General features: G+C 44.1%; 1 protein-coding gene and 1 long non-coding RNA gene across 2 annotated transcripts in view; one reads left to right on the forward strand and one right to left on the reverse strand.

The window, feature by feature from the left end:
- The window catches only part of LOC138287582 (uncharacterized), a 337,458-nt gene that overhangs the window by 33,692 nt on the left and 287,147 nt on the right, over positions 1-16,619 (reverse strand). Inside the window, exon 2 of the long non-coding RNA XR_011202240.1 lies at positions 6,453-6,523. This is a non-coding gene — a long non-coding RNA (uncharacterized lncRNA). The remainder of the gene's footprint in view (positions 1-6,452; positions 6,524-16,619) is intronic.
- The window catches only part of LOC138287581 (sodium- and chloride-dependent betaine transporter-like), a 515,340-nt gene that overhangs the window by 4,023 nt on the left and 494,698 nt on the right, over positions 1-16,619 (forward strand). The gene's annotated exons all lie outside the window — the stretch shown is intronic.

A 16,619-nucleotide genomic window follows, 5' to 3' on the forward strand; every position in this document is an offset into this window, starting at 1 on the left:
CAGTCAACTTTGAGAAGTTCTGCTAATATTATGAACATTTCGAGCTCTGTTTGCTCTTCCTTTCTATCACTGCATATTTAGGGTATTTTCTCATTTTAACTAATGCCACCCTTGCTTGGGTCCAGGTGAAAGGTGATGGCCACAGTATTCCAGAGCCTTTTTAGTGCATATATATAAATGAAGAAGTCATTGCTTTGTAAAGTGAAGTACAGATAACACAAAATAAATATCAACAGTATTGAAAGTACATTGACAGCACTTAGGTCAGGTGACATTGAAGACTAGTGCACCCCCTCTAAAAATAGTTCCAGCACCACTTCTACCCTGGATAGTTTAGGGTTTCCCATAGTGGCCCTTAACATAAGCTTATCCTCAGAGCCCCCAATACTTCAAGCGTCCTCCTGCTCCCCAGTTCAGCAGGCGTCCCACAACTGCACCACAATACTGCAAGCTACGTCATATTGCACTCAATGCTGAAAGCTTCTCTGCGCTCCCCTTGATAGTACAGACTTTCCCACAATGCCACATGCTGCAAATTTATCCTCAGAGCCCCCAGAACTGCAAGATTCCCCCTGCTCCCCACTTCTGCAAGCGTCCCTCAGTTGCACCACAATATTGCAAGCTACGTCATATTGCACTCAATGCTGAAAGGTTCTCTGCGCTCCCCTTGATAGTACAGACTTCCCCTCAATGCCACATGCTGCAAATTTATCCTCAGAGCCACCAGAACTGCAAAGTTGCCCCCGCTCCCTACTTCTGCAAACGTTCCCCAGTTGCACCTACAATGCGTAAGCTACAACATATTGCACTCAGTGCTGCAAGCTTCTCTGCGCTCCCCTTGATAGTGTTGACTTTCCCACAATGGCAGCTGCTGCTAGTCTATCCTCAGAGCCCACAATACTGCAAGCGTCCCCTGGCTGCACCTGCGATACCCCAAGCTCGCCCATATTGCCTTCAACGCTGCAAGCTTCTCTGCACTAACCCCTGATAGTGCAGATGTTCTCGAACTTCCCCATGCTTCAAGCTTATCCTCTGAGCCCCCAGTCTTGTGGGCTTCTCCACACTACCTCACTTCCCTAATCTCCCTAAGGCTGCCCCTCCAACACTGCAAACTACTTCGCGTTGAGTCAAAGTTTGCAAGCGCTAGTGAACTCTCTCAAACTCTGTAAGATTCTCAGTACTGTTCTCCAATACTACGTGACTCCACAGTAGTGTTCTTCAGCACTTCCCTCACGCATAATGGCTCACCAGCACTCACTTCTTCTCACCACCGCGCCTCTCAACCAAGCTTCCTTCCCTGTACTGCTCGCAGTATTGTAAATATTCCCCTACTGTGCCCGATAATCCAAGCATTTCCACATTGTGAAGTGTCGCAAGTGGTCCCCAACCAGTGTTACAAGCTTCTCACACCATGCTGCCGATATTGCATGCTTATCGATCTTGTCCAGTGAATGTTACAGGCTTGCTCAATCTCACAGTATAATTGCTAGCTTCCCCTCGCTCTTATGCTTAACTTTGCTAGAAACTCCACAGTGCCATAGCAGCTCTGCAAAATAAACTACATTCCCATGCAAACCTTACACCAACCCAATGGACTCTTTGCCACTCTTCCATGGCCCACGTGGTCTCAGTGGTGGCTCTCTGGAGTGAAGAGAAGACCATCTCATCAGGTCCCTCTCGCACCACACTTCTTGTTTTAATCCTGACTTCCTGGCTGGTAACAGGAAATGTGATGAAGTCAATGGCCTTCATTTTTGGGGTTTGAAGCTTGACCTTAGTTCTGTTCTTGGACACACTATGGTGTGTAGGTGAAAAGGTGTTCAGTTTCTGGTGTCACAGATACTCAACTGAATGCTTGGTGCAAAAAGAAGCTATCAGAGAGATCTCCGTGTGACTTTTTAAACTTTAGGCCTTATTCTATGAACGCCGAGTTTGCTCTAAAGGCCCAAAGCAGTTCTGTTTGAAAGAAGTTCATTTCAGTGAATATATGATGGAAAAAGCATGAGTTATATGGTGTGTGTGCCATGGTTTGAAATTCCTTGGCACATCTGTGTGACTGCAGGAAATTGCACACAAGAATTTATAACAATTTTTTTTAGACAGTGCAGCTGGCAGAGAAACCTATTTTTTGCCAATACTTTAACATATATATATATATATATCTAGAGCAGGCTTTGCTTGTACACATGAGTAGAAATCTCTCACCTCATTTTATTTGTTGTTTGATGTTTCCTTTCGCCTCATATGAATTACTTGCATTGGAATGCTTGAGGCACTATTGCATCTATCAAACATACACTGAATACACGTTATTATATTGTAAAGACCTTGCATAAGGAAATAATTGTTTGAATTTTTTTCTCTAGTACGATTTTTATGTCACGTCTTCCAGACAACACAAGCTGTCCTGGTGTGAAAGAACTATTGTGGGTTTACTAAGAACCTACTGTGGGTGTAGCCTCTGCACACTGCTTCCCATTGGTTGGTGTTATTGTTTTTCTAATTTGCTTGCTTCTTATTTGATGGTTTGCCTTGTCCTATCTTGTCCCTCTTGTGTTTGTCACTCCCCTGGAACAGAGTCTCTTCACCATCCTTTTGACTGATTGAGTTGTTTCTTTCCACGGCTAACTTTTAGAGAACTGCTTTTATCTTTTTTGTTACCCATGAGATTGCATGTGTTTTCCAGCTCTCTCCTTTCTGTGATCCTCCCTCCACTAAATGTCCACCCTCCCACACTCCGAGTTGCTCTCCACATTGCATGTTGCTCACTCTCTAGTGTGCTTTTCCTCATGTGCTGCTTCCCCCCACACTCTGTTGCTTTCCCTCTCCTGGCATCCCTTGCGTCTGTCTCCACTGTCCTTCTCCCCGTTTCGTCCCACTTCCTGCCCACTCCGTTGCTTCGCCTGGCCTGCTCATGCATTGCACCAACATTTTTGTAAGTATTTTTTTTACTGATCCAAGATGGTGGGCATCCAAGTATTGTCTGCCATCTTAAATTGATAAATTAAAAAAACGAAAAAATGTATCCGGTCTTTTTATCGGCATGCACGTGCATATGTCATCACGTATGCGCTTCAGCACAATGATGCAGACAGCCTTTTCTCTGAGCCATCTCACCTTTCTTAATTTCTTTTTGCCCGTGCTGCACAGCATCCGACAAACAATTTGGCAAAACCAGTAGGTCAAATGGCAAATCTTATTGGCTTTGCTAATCTTCGTTTAATGTTTTAGTCAGGATTCAAAATGCAAACCAGAGCTATTTGCTTTGACAGTGCTTTTTCCTGAAGGCGACGATGTTGGTGTCAGTGCTGCTGTCCACTGGACTGTGCTCCAAAGCCAGTTCTTTGATCATTGAAGGATCGGCTTCCTTTCAAGATGCAGGGGATATTCGGCAGAGGTTAGCTGAATAGTGGAGGCAGAATCTACTATGGTGGGTTTTATTTGGATGGAGAGATTGGCAGTAGAGCTGCTACCTGATCCCAGGCCGTCAGGAGAGCATGTTTACAGTAGTGGGCTTTCATTTCCGAAGCCAAGTGTTCCTATAGCTCCCGTCACAGATTGTGTTCACTGTAACCTTTGGATTGAGTCGCCTTATTACAGTGGTTTTCCACACAAAAGTCCAGGAGTGGAGCAATGGTATCCTGTTCTCAATTCTACCTGTTGGTCACCTAGGTGTTGGTCACGTTTGGTGAATGGAACAGAAGCACAAACCGAGTTGGTCCTCCGAGCACAGACCACAGGGGGTCTTGCCCCATATAAGTTAATTGTCCAGGAAGAGAGCTAACCCGAGGAGGCAATGGAATAGCAGAGTTCTGAAAGTCCCCATGGCGTTCACTGAAGCCTCAGAGACTCTAAAGGTCTGAGATCTGATCCCATCTTCTCAGGCCAAAACATACTTCACAGAGGCATTCTTTAAATGCATGGAAGATGCAACGCTTGAGATCCGGGAGTCCCCATGAAGGGCGCTGCTGTAATTCAATATGGAATTTACTGAGGGCCACATTATCACTTTATGACATCCCAAGGCAGTAACTGATGAGGTCCACGCTGTTTCTGCAGTTTGGAGCTTCACTCTTTTATCACAGCCCAAATGTGTGAACCAAGATTAAGGTTCCAAGTTAAGCTTTAGTTTCTTACTTTGCTTAATTAGTTGGAAAATCAAACAGTGTAGGTGGTTCCAGATAGACTGCTGGGTTTTAGATCAGATGTGGAGATCTGAACATCATGTCTCGATTTTGTCAGCATTCAGCTTCAGCCCACTTGTTTGGAAGCTCTTCAGCCGTCCAATTAGGGCCCTTTTTATGAGTATCCCAGTAATCCTAATTTAACTCAAAATTGACCAAAATGGAAATATAATTGATGTAGCATTACAGCAACTGGTGTTCCTGGGTGCTGCAATGTGCATGAAATTCTATGCACATACAAATCTGCTAAAATCAGGTGAAAGTACATGGCTCGAAATATGGAAATAATTCTGGCTCTCAATTAGTGCAGCAACACCAATTATGTTATTCTCAGTCCGTAAGACCCTGCAGGGGACCAACTTGCCATGTCACATGGGCAGTGGGATGTTTAACTACAAAAACTGTATTAGTGTTGCTTAATTCTGGGCAACTTATAATGGTGGCCATAACACTACAAAACCTCTCGGAAATCCTCCTGGGGTCCATTGATACTTCAGCAAATCTGCGTGCCAGTTGCATAATAGTGAAAGTTAATTCCTGTGGAATAAGGGGTGGGCGAGCCACTGAAAGCTCGAGGTAGGCTCGAGACAGATGCCTTGCTCAGGCTCAACTTGAAGTCGTCTTGGAACCTGAGGCTGAAACAACCTAAGCTTTTGTAGGAGACGATGAGGCCTATTGGTAGCAGATTCCGACCGAGGAGCATGGCATACCAAGTTTGAATCCTTGCCTCAGCTCAGCATCCTTTAAATCCCAGTAAATCGCCCTGTGCTGGAAAAAAGGTGTACTGTAGTCTATGTCTGTTGTCAAGGGTTCTAGTATATTTGAGCTAGATTCAGAAAAACTGTAAAACTGCCCCAAAATGTGAAATCTGCCTGTCCTTCATGCTCTTCTCTTATCCCTCAAGCATTAAGGACAAAGCATCAAACTTTGATGTCAGAAAGTGATACCTATCTAGTGGCTGAAATGCACAGTGCAAAACTGGAAAAGGTGGGCGCAATATGGATTCCTTCATTGACCAATGTGTGTGATCCAGGGCAAATACTTTATTTCACAGAGCCTCTTTTTTATTCATTATCACATATGGCAGCACCTTAAAATACGCAAGTTCAAGATATGTGCTGTACAAAAAGCTCTCTTGTGCTTGGATTCATAGCCTATATTATTGCTCCAATTATAATAAATACTGCGCACATATAAGGTACATATGACAACTGAGCTGCCTGTTAGTTCTTTAATTCACTGTCATCAGAACGGGGCTGGCATGTTTCTCAGTTTATATTTAATATCTCACTTTTAATAAGCACTTCTGAATGCAGAGATGCATTCTGATGTCTTAAGTAAAACTCGTCCCCATGCTAAACAAACACGTTTTTTAAAAAAAAAATTTGAAGACATTTTACTACATTTGTACACAATTTACAACATTTTGTACATGTTCGTTGCATGATTTACATGCCAGATATTGTCCCGGGTTCGTGCACGAGCTGCCAGAGCCAATCCTTGACTTGGCTCTAGTTCGGCTCTACCTTTTAATTTGCTCCAGTCCAGAAAATGCGAAGAGGGACTGAGATATATATCATCAAGCACTAGCAAAGCCAATAGATCTTGCCTATGTGAAAGCTGTTGGCTTTGCCAATATCTTCTAGTCATTTTGTACAACAGCGAGGCTGTGCACCCTGCTTAAACGTAAAGTTACTTAAAAAAGCAGTATGACATGGCCAGGGCTGGCTGTATCATCTCACTTTTTTTCCTCATGGCGGGTACGGTGGGGCAAAACAAACAATGGGGATGGAAGAGGCAATTTTCAACATAGACTATAGGGGGCTGGTGGGAGGAATTTGCACCACAGATAACGAGGTGGAGGGAATTTGCAACAGGGACAATGGGGGAAAGAGGGAAACGTGACACAGACAGCAGGGGTGGGTGGGGGAATTTGCAATACAGACAATAGATGAAGGTGTACTAGGACAACACAGACAATGGGGTGAAAAGGAGAAATAACAAGACATACAAGAGGGGTGTGAGGGGGTAAAAGAAACACAGACAACAGGGGTGGGAGGAGGTAAAAGCAACACGGACAATGGGGAGTGGGAGAGGGTATAAGCAACATGAACAACAGGGGTAGCAGGAGGTAAACACAATATGGACAACAGGAGGGAGGGGGAAAAAGCAACAGGCCCAACAGGTTTGGAAAGGAAAAAAGCAGCATGGACAGCATGGACAATCAACGCCGAGCACGCAGTAATGGGAGAATAAAGAAAAAAGTACCTTACTCTCAGGGTGAGTATCATCGGAAGGACACTAATCAAAGAAAATCAATCTGTACTTGGTCCATGCACCTGAGGAAAGAACGAGGAAGAGGAAGTGAATCTGGAAGAAGCTGCCCAATTAGGAGGCAGAAAATAAGAGTGACAAGGAAGCCAATGAATGATAAGCAATAGGCAAGCTCCAAGCCCCTTGTTGTATAAAATATCTTTTGGAAGCGAGAGTGCATACAGCACATGCACTGTCACAGGCAAGACCTAAAAAGTGATAATAGACTATTCTCTGTTTATCTCACAATGCAATGGACCTAACCTTAGAACGAGACATCCGCTCCTTAAACAGGCAGGCTCTACTGTTTCATATGGTCACACCGACACGCTGAACATATTGAATAGGGACTGCTTTCCATTATCAGCCACACCATGATATCATCTCATACAGCAACATAAGCAGTCTCCACCCCAAGGTCTTTGTGCAATATTAATTGAAACCTGAAATGAGTAAAAATTCACCAGTTAAAAAAAATAGAAAAATAATTTCACTCCTGGAACGCATTCCTCACCTTTGCACATTTTTTACAGTGGCTGAAATTCAGTGAATTTCCAGGAATTTTCGTGGAATTTTGGCTTTTTTGACCTCCATGACATGAGAAACCACAAAACTCAGCTTACCAGAAAAAGTACATTTTTTTTTGTAAAAATTATGCGAAAATCAAGAAAAAAAGGGTTGTGGTGCATGTCTCTCAGAATTGTGTATGACACATTTTGCCAAACTGCATGCACAGAGGAGATAAAATATGTGTTTTGATCCTTTGCAATATTGAATATCATGCTGGAATCTGAGCAAGAAATCTGAAGACAGGCATGTTTGGGGTGCCTGGTAATCTTTGAAAGTGGTTGGTGAACGAAATAACCCACCCCTTCCCAAAAGCTAAAATAAAATAACCTCTCCTTCCAAAAGACCAAAGTAAAACAACAACCATCATAAACACAAACTGCATCATCACACTGGCATGCATTACACTAACGTTTGAAATCACAAAATAAAATTCAATAGTACTTACCGTACATCTTCCTCAGTGTTCTTCTGCAGTTTGCATGAGTCATAGAGCTCCCCTAACCACTCCAGACACTGCTCTCATGCTATTAACCAGCATGAGAGAAGTGCCAGAATTGGAAGAAGCGAGTCGGCCCGACGCTCCTTCAGGCCCTGAAGGCCTGTGCTTGCTCTCCACCCAACTATCTAAGACAGCTCGGGCTGGGGAGCTTCAAAGTGCGCATGTCAGACTGACCTTCACAAGATAGCTGGCCAAACTGACATGCGCACTTTGGAGGGTCTGGCCAGCAACTGATCCAGTCCTCCATGGTGCTAATAAGCAGCAGAGGACACACCTGCATTTATTGCGGCTCAGAGGCAGGCTGCAGCTGCGGCATGCATCAGGAAAAATAAAATGATAATGAAATAATTTCATTGCTCTTTAATTTTTCACAATTGCTACACTCGGCTGGCGGCAGGGGGGTGCTCTTCCACCGTCATGAAGAAGCCACTGAGAAAAGCTAAGCCAGTCCTGCTGGATTCTAAACCATAACCTGGAAAATTACATAGAAAACTTTACAGATTCTTCATAACCAAATGAGATGTTCTAAGGGAATAAATTCAGGACTTCTCAATGTTATTGAGTAAGTTTACAAACTGAGTTAAAGCTCCCAATCTTCTTTCACATTGCTAGAAGTCGGTGCACACAGTATCAATCCTCTCACAAGATGACCATCCTCAGACATTTATTATTTTTTCAAATCTTTTTATTTACAAGAAAAACTAAAGTCACAACATAAACATTTCCTACAACATTCCACATAAGTGCAATTAATGATTTTTTGTTATTATGCCGCATTGCACTGGATTTCTCTCTCACTTCTGTTTACCACTCGTATTACTAAAGATGGTTTAAGATGCATGCCTGATCGGGTTCTGTTCTGCAAGCTTTATGCCTTTAAATACCATATACAATTTCACACTTCACTCATAAGAACATGTGAACGTCCTCCCTTCCACACAGCTAGAGGCTATCGGCAAGCAAGGAAAACATCCCCTTTATCTACTGGTGGGGTAGTAAAATACAACAATTAGCAGGGTTCAATTGGCCCCTCTGGACTCTAAATCCTAGTGCAACTTCACCTGCTGTATCAATGGTAGCCACGCCCCTGGCTATCAGTTTGTAAAACTCTTGATTGGATCTTGATTGCGGGTCTGGTGGTCGGAAAACCCGACCACCAGATTCGCTATGAGGAGATCGCCGCAGAGCTGGTGGTCTCCCCACCAGACCCACTAGAAGTTTTACACTGGGCTGTCTAGGGGAAATCTCCAGTGGAAACTGTGCGGTGGCATTGGACTCGGCTCCACATGAAGCCGAGTCCAATGCCATTGCACAGGGGAGCCGTCCAGCCCTCTCGGAATGTGCACTGTCTGCAAATCAGACAGTGCGCAATCTGAGGGTGCTGTGCAGGGGGGCCCTACGGCCCCCAGCACTAGCTCTCTGCCAGCCTTTTCATGGTGGGGTCCCCGCCATGAAAAGGTTGGTGGAAAGTGGGGTTGTAATCAGCCACACTGAGTTCAGCGCCGCCATGGCTGGTTACAAGCCAGACCGCCGTCACCACTTCAGGATCTATGAGCTTGGTGGGGACAGCAGTCTTTACATTGTAATTGGGCAGTCAGACCACCTGCAGCGTGGTGGTATGATCATCAACTCAAATGTGGTTGTTCTCGGACCGCCACACTTGTAATGAGGCCCTTAGTGTCAGGCAAAACAGTGCCACATTTAGCCCTATCACTAGGGTCCTGTTATGACCACTATCAGTTTTTCTGACTTTCCCTTTCAGCTTTGAAAACAATTAAGCAATGCTGCTTTGGACACAAGTCCCTAATAACCATCAATTATTATTGCTGACTTGAAACTGGGCACGGATGCAAACACAGTCATTTGTTCACAGTCAATCTGCTCAAGTGAGTAAACTGGGATTAGAGGATATGTTTAAGTGGTTCTATAGTTTTAACTTGGTCACTGGACCATTTGTCCTCTACCAAAGTTGGAAAATCAATTTTGGTCTGGTTCTTCAGAGGATTAATACATCCACTGTAGGTATCTGCGGTATGGCAGCCCACACCGCTACATAATGAAGCCATGGAGGGCAGCCACAGGCATCCCTCACCCACCGCCAGACTGCCTCCGTCAAGCAGGTTCTTCAGAGGAATAATACATCCACTGAAGGTATCTTCGGCATGGCAGCCCACAGCGCCACATAATCAAGCCACGGAGGGCTGCCACAGGTGGCCCTCACCCACCGCCAGACTGCCTCCGTCAGCGCAGCTGCCTCTCGGATAATGATCCCAAATCTCCCAGCCTTTCCCTAGGGTGTTTCCCTGCCAGGGAAAGGCTGGGGGATGGGGTGCTCTGGGGCACCCCTGGGGGCCCCTGCACTGCCCATACACTTGCCATGGGCAGTGCAGGGGCCCCTGTGCAGTGCCCCATCGCGCAGGACACTGCCCGATTTACGGACAGTGATCTGCGTGACGGGTGCAGCTGCACCCGCCGCACAGAGGCATTGGCGTTGGTTCTATATGTAGCCGCGGTCAATGTCCAGGCCAGGCATTCCTCTGGGCCTGCGGGCGGAAACAATGTTCCAATGTGTCCATTATACGGCCGGCGGGGTTCCGGGGAGCTGGCGGTCACTGGGAAGATTGCCAGCATGAACACGGCAGTTTTTACCGCCGTGTTCATAATGAGGGCCATAGTCTGCTATCTGGTAACTGCAAAGAGTTGTTCAATCTGAAATTTTGTGACTAGTTGTGGTCCTCAGCTGGCATGATGGGAGGGAGAAAGAAGTGGAGAGATCTGTTTGGATGGGACTTTTTACTATCATCCCACATCTGAGTTTCTTTGGGAGACATAAAAGTCAGATTGTGTAATTATTTGGGATATGCAGTGAATGGACTATATAAAGTCTTCCAAATTGTCCAGTAATGTGTGACAGATATCTTTAGTTACTTCATACCTGCTCATTTGGTGATGTTTGTGTTTTTTGGCTCTACAGTGCTAGTGATAGACACCTCTCATAGCAAATTTGTCTAATGTTTGTTGCTGACCTGTTGCATATTATGGTTTTAGTATCACTGTGGGCCATAATTGTTATATATGGAAGTTTATACTTATAAAATGCCACGGTAAAGCATAGGTCATTACAAAAGCAATTTGCTTGTTGAGTTGTTTTTTATTTGTGGGTTGTAAGTGAAGATTGGGCTTGAGGGTGTAGCTGTTTTATGGGCTCTTTCGTTGAGATGCAGGTGGTGCAGTTATCTTGTAAAAAGCCACGTTTTCAACTGTCTTCAGAAGTATATATGCTCCTGGGTGCTTCTAATGATACCTGGTAGTGAGAGCAAGAGCTTGGCAGCTTGTACTGAGAAACTAGTGCCTCTTACAGATTTCTTATGGTACGATGGCATGATGATAAATGGTGGAATTCTGAAGCACAGTGTTTGTATTACTTGAATATCACTTGTAGGTAAAATGGTTCTTTTCCTTGGGAGGGTCTGTGAACAATGCAGGGTGCCTTGAACATTGCCCTTCTAGAGATAGGTAGCCAGTGTACCATGGCTAACCTTAGGTATCTAACTTCTCTTGATGTCGGAGGGGCTTCAAGTTCCTTAGGCCATTTGGTAGTAGATTGTCCGCATGTCATAATCTCTGTATTTGTGGTATTGAGTTTTAGATGGTTATTCATCATCCATTTGTTTATGGCACAAAGGCAGCCCCCCAAGTCTTGAACTGTAGATGACCTGTAACACTTGAGCACTTCCAAAACCTGCACTAAGCATTTTGAAAACTAAAGGGTGCACCCACCGACCTAGAGACATTTTAATAACCCAGAATCTTTGGCACCAATAGACTCAAAGTCCTGCATCAAGTCCTTTTAAGAGGATAGTGAGACATTAGAACACATGGATATGTAGCACTCAAGGAACTCTAATACTAGCATTAACCACTTTTTACATCCAAGGGAGCAAGGCCAAATGTTTCACAAAACAAGAGGCAATTTAACATCTCCAAACCTTTGGCACTTATAGACTTACAGCTCAGATCCAAGTACCACTTAATAGAGAATTGAGAAATTAAAATGAACCATGGGACTTAACATGAACACTAAAGGACCATTCCTTTAGCAATGAATTAGTTGCCTCCTTTTAATCTTGAACTAATTATTGTTTTTAACTGAATAATAGAATTGTATTTTTTTTGTAATTTCTACCTCTTTTATCATTTGAATGCTCGTTAGAGTCTTCATTGACTCTGCATAGATAAAAATAAAACTTGAACTTGAAACTTGAATTGTAGAGGTCTTCAGGCTTATCCACTTTTTAAATGATATGTGTACCATCTGCATTTATGTAACAGGTGAGTTTGTACAATTTAAGCAAATTTGGCAATGGGGTTATGTAATTGTTGAATAACAAAGTGATATGATACACTCATGAGGAATACCAAAGTGTTTTGTGTGAAAAGGCAATTGACAGGTGGCAGGTAGACTACACTTTGGGGGTCATTCTGACCTTGGCGGTCCATGACCGCCATGGCGGAGTGCGGCGGAAGCACCGCCAACAGGCTGGCGGTGCTTCCTGGGCGATTCTGACCGCGGCGGTAAAGCTGCGGTCGGAAAAGGGGAGCCGGCGGTTTCCCGCCGGTTCCCCGCTGGCCCAGGAAATCCGCCATGGTGGCGCTGCGTGCAGCACCGCCATGGGGATTCTGACCCCCTTACCGCCAGCCTGTTTCTGGCGGTGTCCACCGCCGGAACCAGGATGGCGGGAACGGGTGCCGTGGGGCCCCTGGGGGCCCCTGCACTGCCCATGCCACTGGCATGGGCAGTGCAGGGGCCCCCTAACAGGGCCCCACAAAGATTTTCACTGTCTGCTTAGCAGACAGTGAAAATCGCGACGGGTGCCACTGCACCCGTCGCACCCCTTCAACTCCGCCGGCTCCATTCCGAGCCGGCTTCATTGTTGAAGGGGCTGTCACGCTGGGCCGGCCGGCGGTCTTCTGGCGGTCGACCGCAGGACCAGCGAGAAAGCCGGAATGACCGCCGCGGTCTTTTGACCTCGGTGCGGTCTTTCGGCGGGAACCGCTTGGCGGGCGGCGACCGCCGACCGCCGCGGTCAGAATGACCGCCTTTGTCTGTCTGTGACAAAAGAAGCAATCAATTTTCACGTATTTCAATACTGTGTAGTCTTTCCGTGTGTAGTGGTGGACAGTGTCATATACAGCTGATAAATCCAGAAGCAATAAGGCAGCTACTCCAAGGGTCCAAGTTGTGTTTTCATTCTTTTAATGTTATCACTAACTCATATAGGGGGTTATTCTAACTTTGGAGGAGTGTTAATCCGTCCCAAAAGTGATGGTAAAGTGACGGATATACCACCAGCCGTATTACGAGTTCCATAGGATATAATGGACTCGTAATACGGCTGGTGGTAAATCCGTCACTTTTCCGTCACTTTTGGGACGGATTAACACCTCCTCCAAAGTTAGAATAACCCCCATAGTGTTTTTGTAGGTCAACTGTGGATGTAGTTTTTGTTGGTGTTTGTTTCTCCAGTGGAGCTCTTGCTGAATTACTCAATCAAGTTGCTCCAAGAATTTAACTACTCTGACCTGAGTTACCCATCAGTTGCGCCATGAATTTAACTATTCTGAGCTGAGCTACTCAAGTCCCTTACTCTATGAATTTAACTACTCTAACATGAGTTACTTATATCAATTTCTCCATGGATTTAACTACTTTATCCTGAGTTATTCAAGTCAGTCGCTCCATCAATGTAACTACTCTAACCTGAACTACCTGAATCAATTGCTCCCTTGATTTAACTTCTCTGGCCTGAGCTACTCGAATCAAATGACCCATCGATTTAAGTAGGCCAACCTGAGTTACTCGAGTCAATTGCTCCATGAATTTAATTACTCTAACCTGAGTTACTCAACTGAATTGTTCTATGAATTTAACTATCTTATCCTGAATTACTCAGGTCAATCGCTCCAGGAATTTTCTACTCTAACCGGAATTACATTTACTCTATTTACTCCATGGATCAGGGGTGCTGAAACAATTATCAGAGTTGAGGCTCTGACATTGACATCATGTACCTAAATTCATCGGATTGTGAAAAACCCAAGAGCTACTTAAGTTTCAAGTGTACATAAGGAGCCAACCCTGTTCAGTGGAAAAAAGGAGTGTGTCTGTCACGCTGTTTGAGGATATGTTTCACAAATATATGACTGAAATGTTGTACGGTATTCGCATTTACAGAACACATATTCTCTAGCAAAATATTGTCTTTTTGCACTAAGCCGACAGAAATAACTACTAAAGAAACAGCCCAGATTCAATTGGGGAACAGAAAGGTCTATTTAGCATGGGAAAGAAGTAAGGTGGTCTCAGACTGTCTTCTGCCTCTGAATATCGGCGTGTTCCATCGCCTAAACTTCCCCCCCAGTATGGCACATCCAGAAAATGAATTGATTAGAATTGAAAGGTGGCTACAAAATACTCGAGATGGTAAAGGAGTTCCCCCATTTTTAGTTAGTATGGGCATATTTGCATTCTGAAGTTACCGCAAAAAATAGGGAGTGGTAAGTCACTTCCCTCTGTCTCTGAGAGTGCGGAAGTGATTTGAGAACTATCGTGGTGGAGGTGCATTAATTCTCAGGACTCACTATTGCGGCCCTCCTGATCTGGAAGCAGCCTCAAGAAATCATATAATATTTCACAATTCCCAAATCGTCTTTGATGCAATCCTAACGCTTTCTGTGTCTAACAGAAACATTTTATGCCCGACATAGCCTGAAAGAGCCAGTCAGTATACAGCTGAAGTAATGCCCACCATTAATACTTTAAGTGGAGAAGGAATGACCATGAGTAATATTGTGTAAGCAAAGAAAGCCTGTGGGGCCTGGCAAGACAAACTTTGATTTCAGAAATGCATTATGCCTATTGAAATACGTTTCCCTAGTGCTGCTCTGCAATACAGTGTTGCCTGTTAAGAACCTGCCTCTTGAATACTTGCTAGCGACTAAGCATTAAAAATATTATGACAGAAGCCATTGCCGACCCAGTAGAGTACCGTGGCCTACACCATCTCAGCCTCCTAATGAGGATTCTTTGATTAGAAGGACACGAAAATGCTGTTCCTTTTGTATCCCAAATCAGTTTTGTCACATGTATTAATCTAACTGCTTCTATTGAAAGCAAATGAATACACTACAAATAATGCAATAATTTATTGAATAAGAGGCTAAGAGTGAAAACAAGGCGTCTTGCTGGTGTGGGCGAACTGGCAACCCCTCACCTGGTTCTGTAAGATGCAGAAAGAGCTGGCATCGGGCAGACGTCTTCCAGTGAACATCCCATGATGAGCTGCACTGTTACCCAAATGCTTCCACTGCTCCCCAGCCGGAGTTAGTACCTGCAAATGTTGAGGTCATGTATGGGCTACGCAGAACCCTCTGGTCTTAATATGAGTTGAAGCAAGCCTGCATCTTACCAACCCATAAAAAGTTTGCACAGAGATTTCGAGTTGGTACATATTGAATTATAGATGGGTAACAGCAAAAAAACTCTTTCACATAGTACATCTGCGTGACATGAAAGAGGCAACAAGCGTGATGCGGAAGTTGTCTTTGATATCACTCAGAACCACAGGTGAAAAACATCCCAATTATTCACTGTTCTCCAGCTATACATTTATGTTATGTATGGCCCACCTAGGCTCTCAGTGCAGCCAGATCAGGCTGCAATTCCTTTATGACGAACCAACGGTGGGTAAAATATTTCGTCACTGATAGAGCGGAACGGGGTAACAAATTTACCTGCGTTCGGACGCTCTTTAGGCCGATGAATCTTTTGACTAAGTGGGAACTCTCTGTACTCTTAATCGATCGATCACCTTTTATCAATAATCAATAACGAACATAAGCAACACCTTGAACAACATAACACTTAACAATTAATCCAGAATACATTTCGGCGAACCCTGACCTTTCAGCCAGGAATAACCACACCAGTTTATTGCAAAGTTAGTGAATTTATTTCCCTATATTAACAAAGCTAGCACAATATAGATGTGTCTCAACACCAAATGATAGACATATATGAACATTAATAGCTGTCCATAACGTCGAAACAAGTGTAATCTATGAAGCATTTGAATCACAAGGCATTCGATAATGGCAATGCAAAGCACTAATACGATAATCTGTAATGAACTAATTGCGTACATTTAGTCAGCATAACAAGATCTCAAATTGCATCGTGCGACATATGGAATCCTCGTCTAACCTCAAATTAGCATCAGCATGTGGGACTTCATGCAAAACAATTTGGCAACATCAATTTGGAAAACTCCTAGCTAGGGTCCTTATCAAAATCAGCAGTTGGTTACCTAAAAGAAACACAATGCAATTTTACAATTTCCTTTCATAATTACCAATTCCGATCAGCAATCAATGAAGTCTTCGTCTCACAGGTACCGTTTCTCGATCAGCATGGGACGGGACAAAGGGGCAGGGGTGAACGGGGCAATTGCCTCACGGCAGCAAGTTAAGACTACTACTTCATGCAAAGGGGCAAATCAAAGTTAAAGTCTCTAGGGCAAGAATCATTAAAGTCTATTTCTCTCGATTAGAGAAAGCATCAAAGTCTCTCAAAATGGCGTCGCAGCAAAGTGGGCCATAGTAGCTACAAAGTCAAAATGGCGGGATGTCCGAAGATAGAGAGAGAGCTTTCCTCTCGTGCACCTGGGTTTTATAGACAACAGTTCAAGTCCAGTAGGGTCTCCATTGGTGGGTTCATAGGTTAGCTTCGAATTAACCAATCAAAACGACAGTTCTCAAGCTTTTACTTAAGCATACATTATCCTTGGAGATGGGTACGTAATTTGTCTCTCGATTAGCTTACTCTCAGAGCCTCCATTGTCCGCACCTGCAAGTCGACCTTGAATTAAAGAGAAAATATGCCGGCTGGCACTAACTTTAAGATAAGCATGTGAACAGTTTCTGTGGAAAAATACAGCTTCAAGCAGAAATACACGTTTAATAGCACAGTGGAAAAATACAAACATCTAAACCGT

The sequence above is a fragment of the Pleurodeles waltl genome, chromosome 4_1, assembly GCF_031143425.1.
Source record: "Pleurodeles waltl isolate 20211129_DDA chromosome 4_1, aPleWal1.hap1.20221129, whole genome shotgun sequence".
Taxonomy (NCBI): Eukaryota; Metazoa; Chordata; class Amphibia; order Caudata; family Salamandridae; genus Pleurodeles; species Pleurodeles waltl.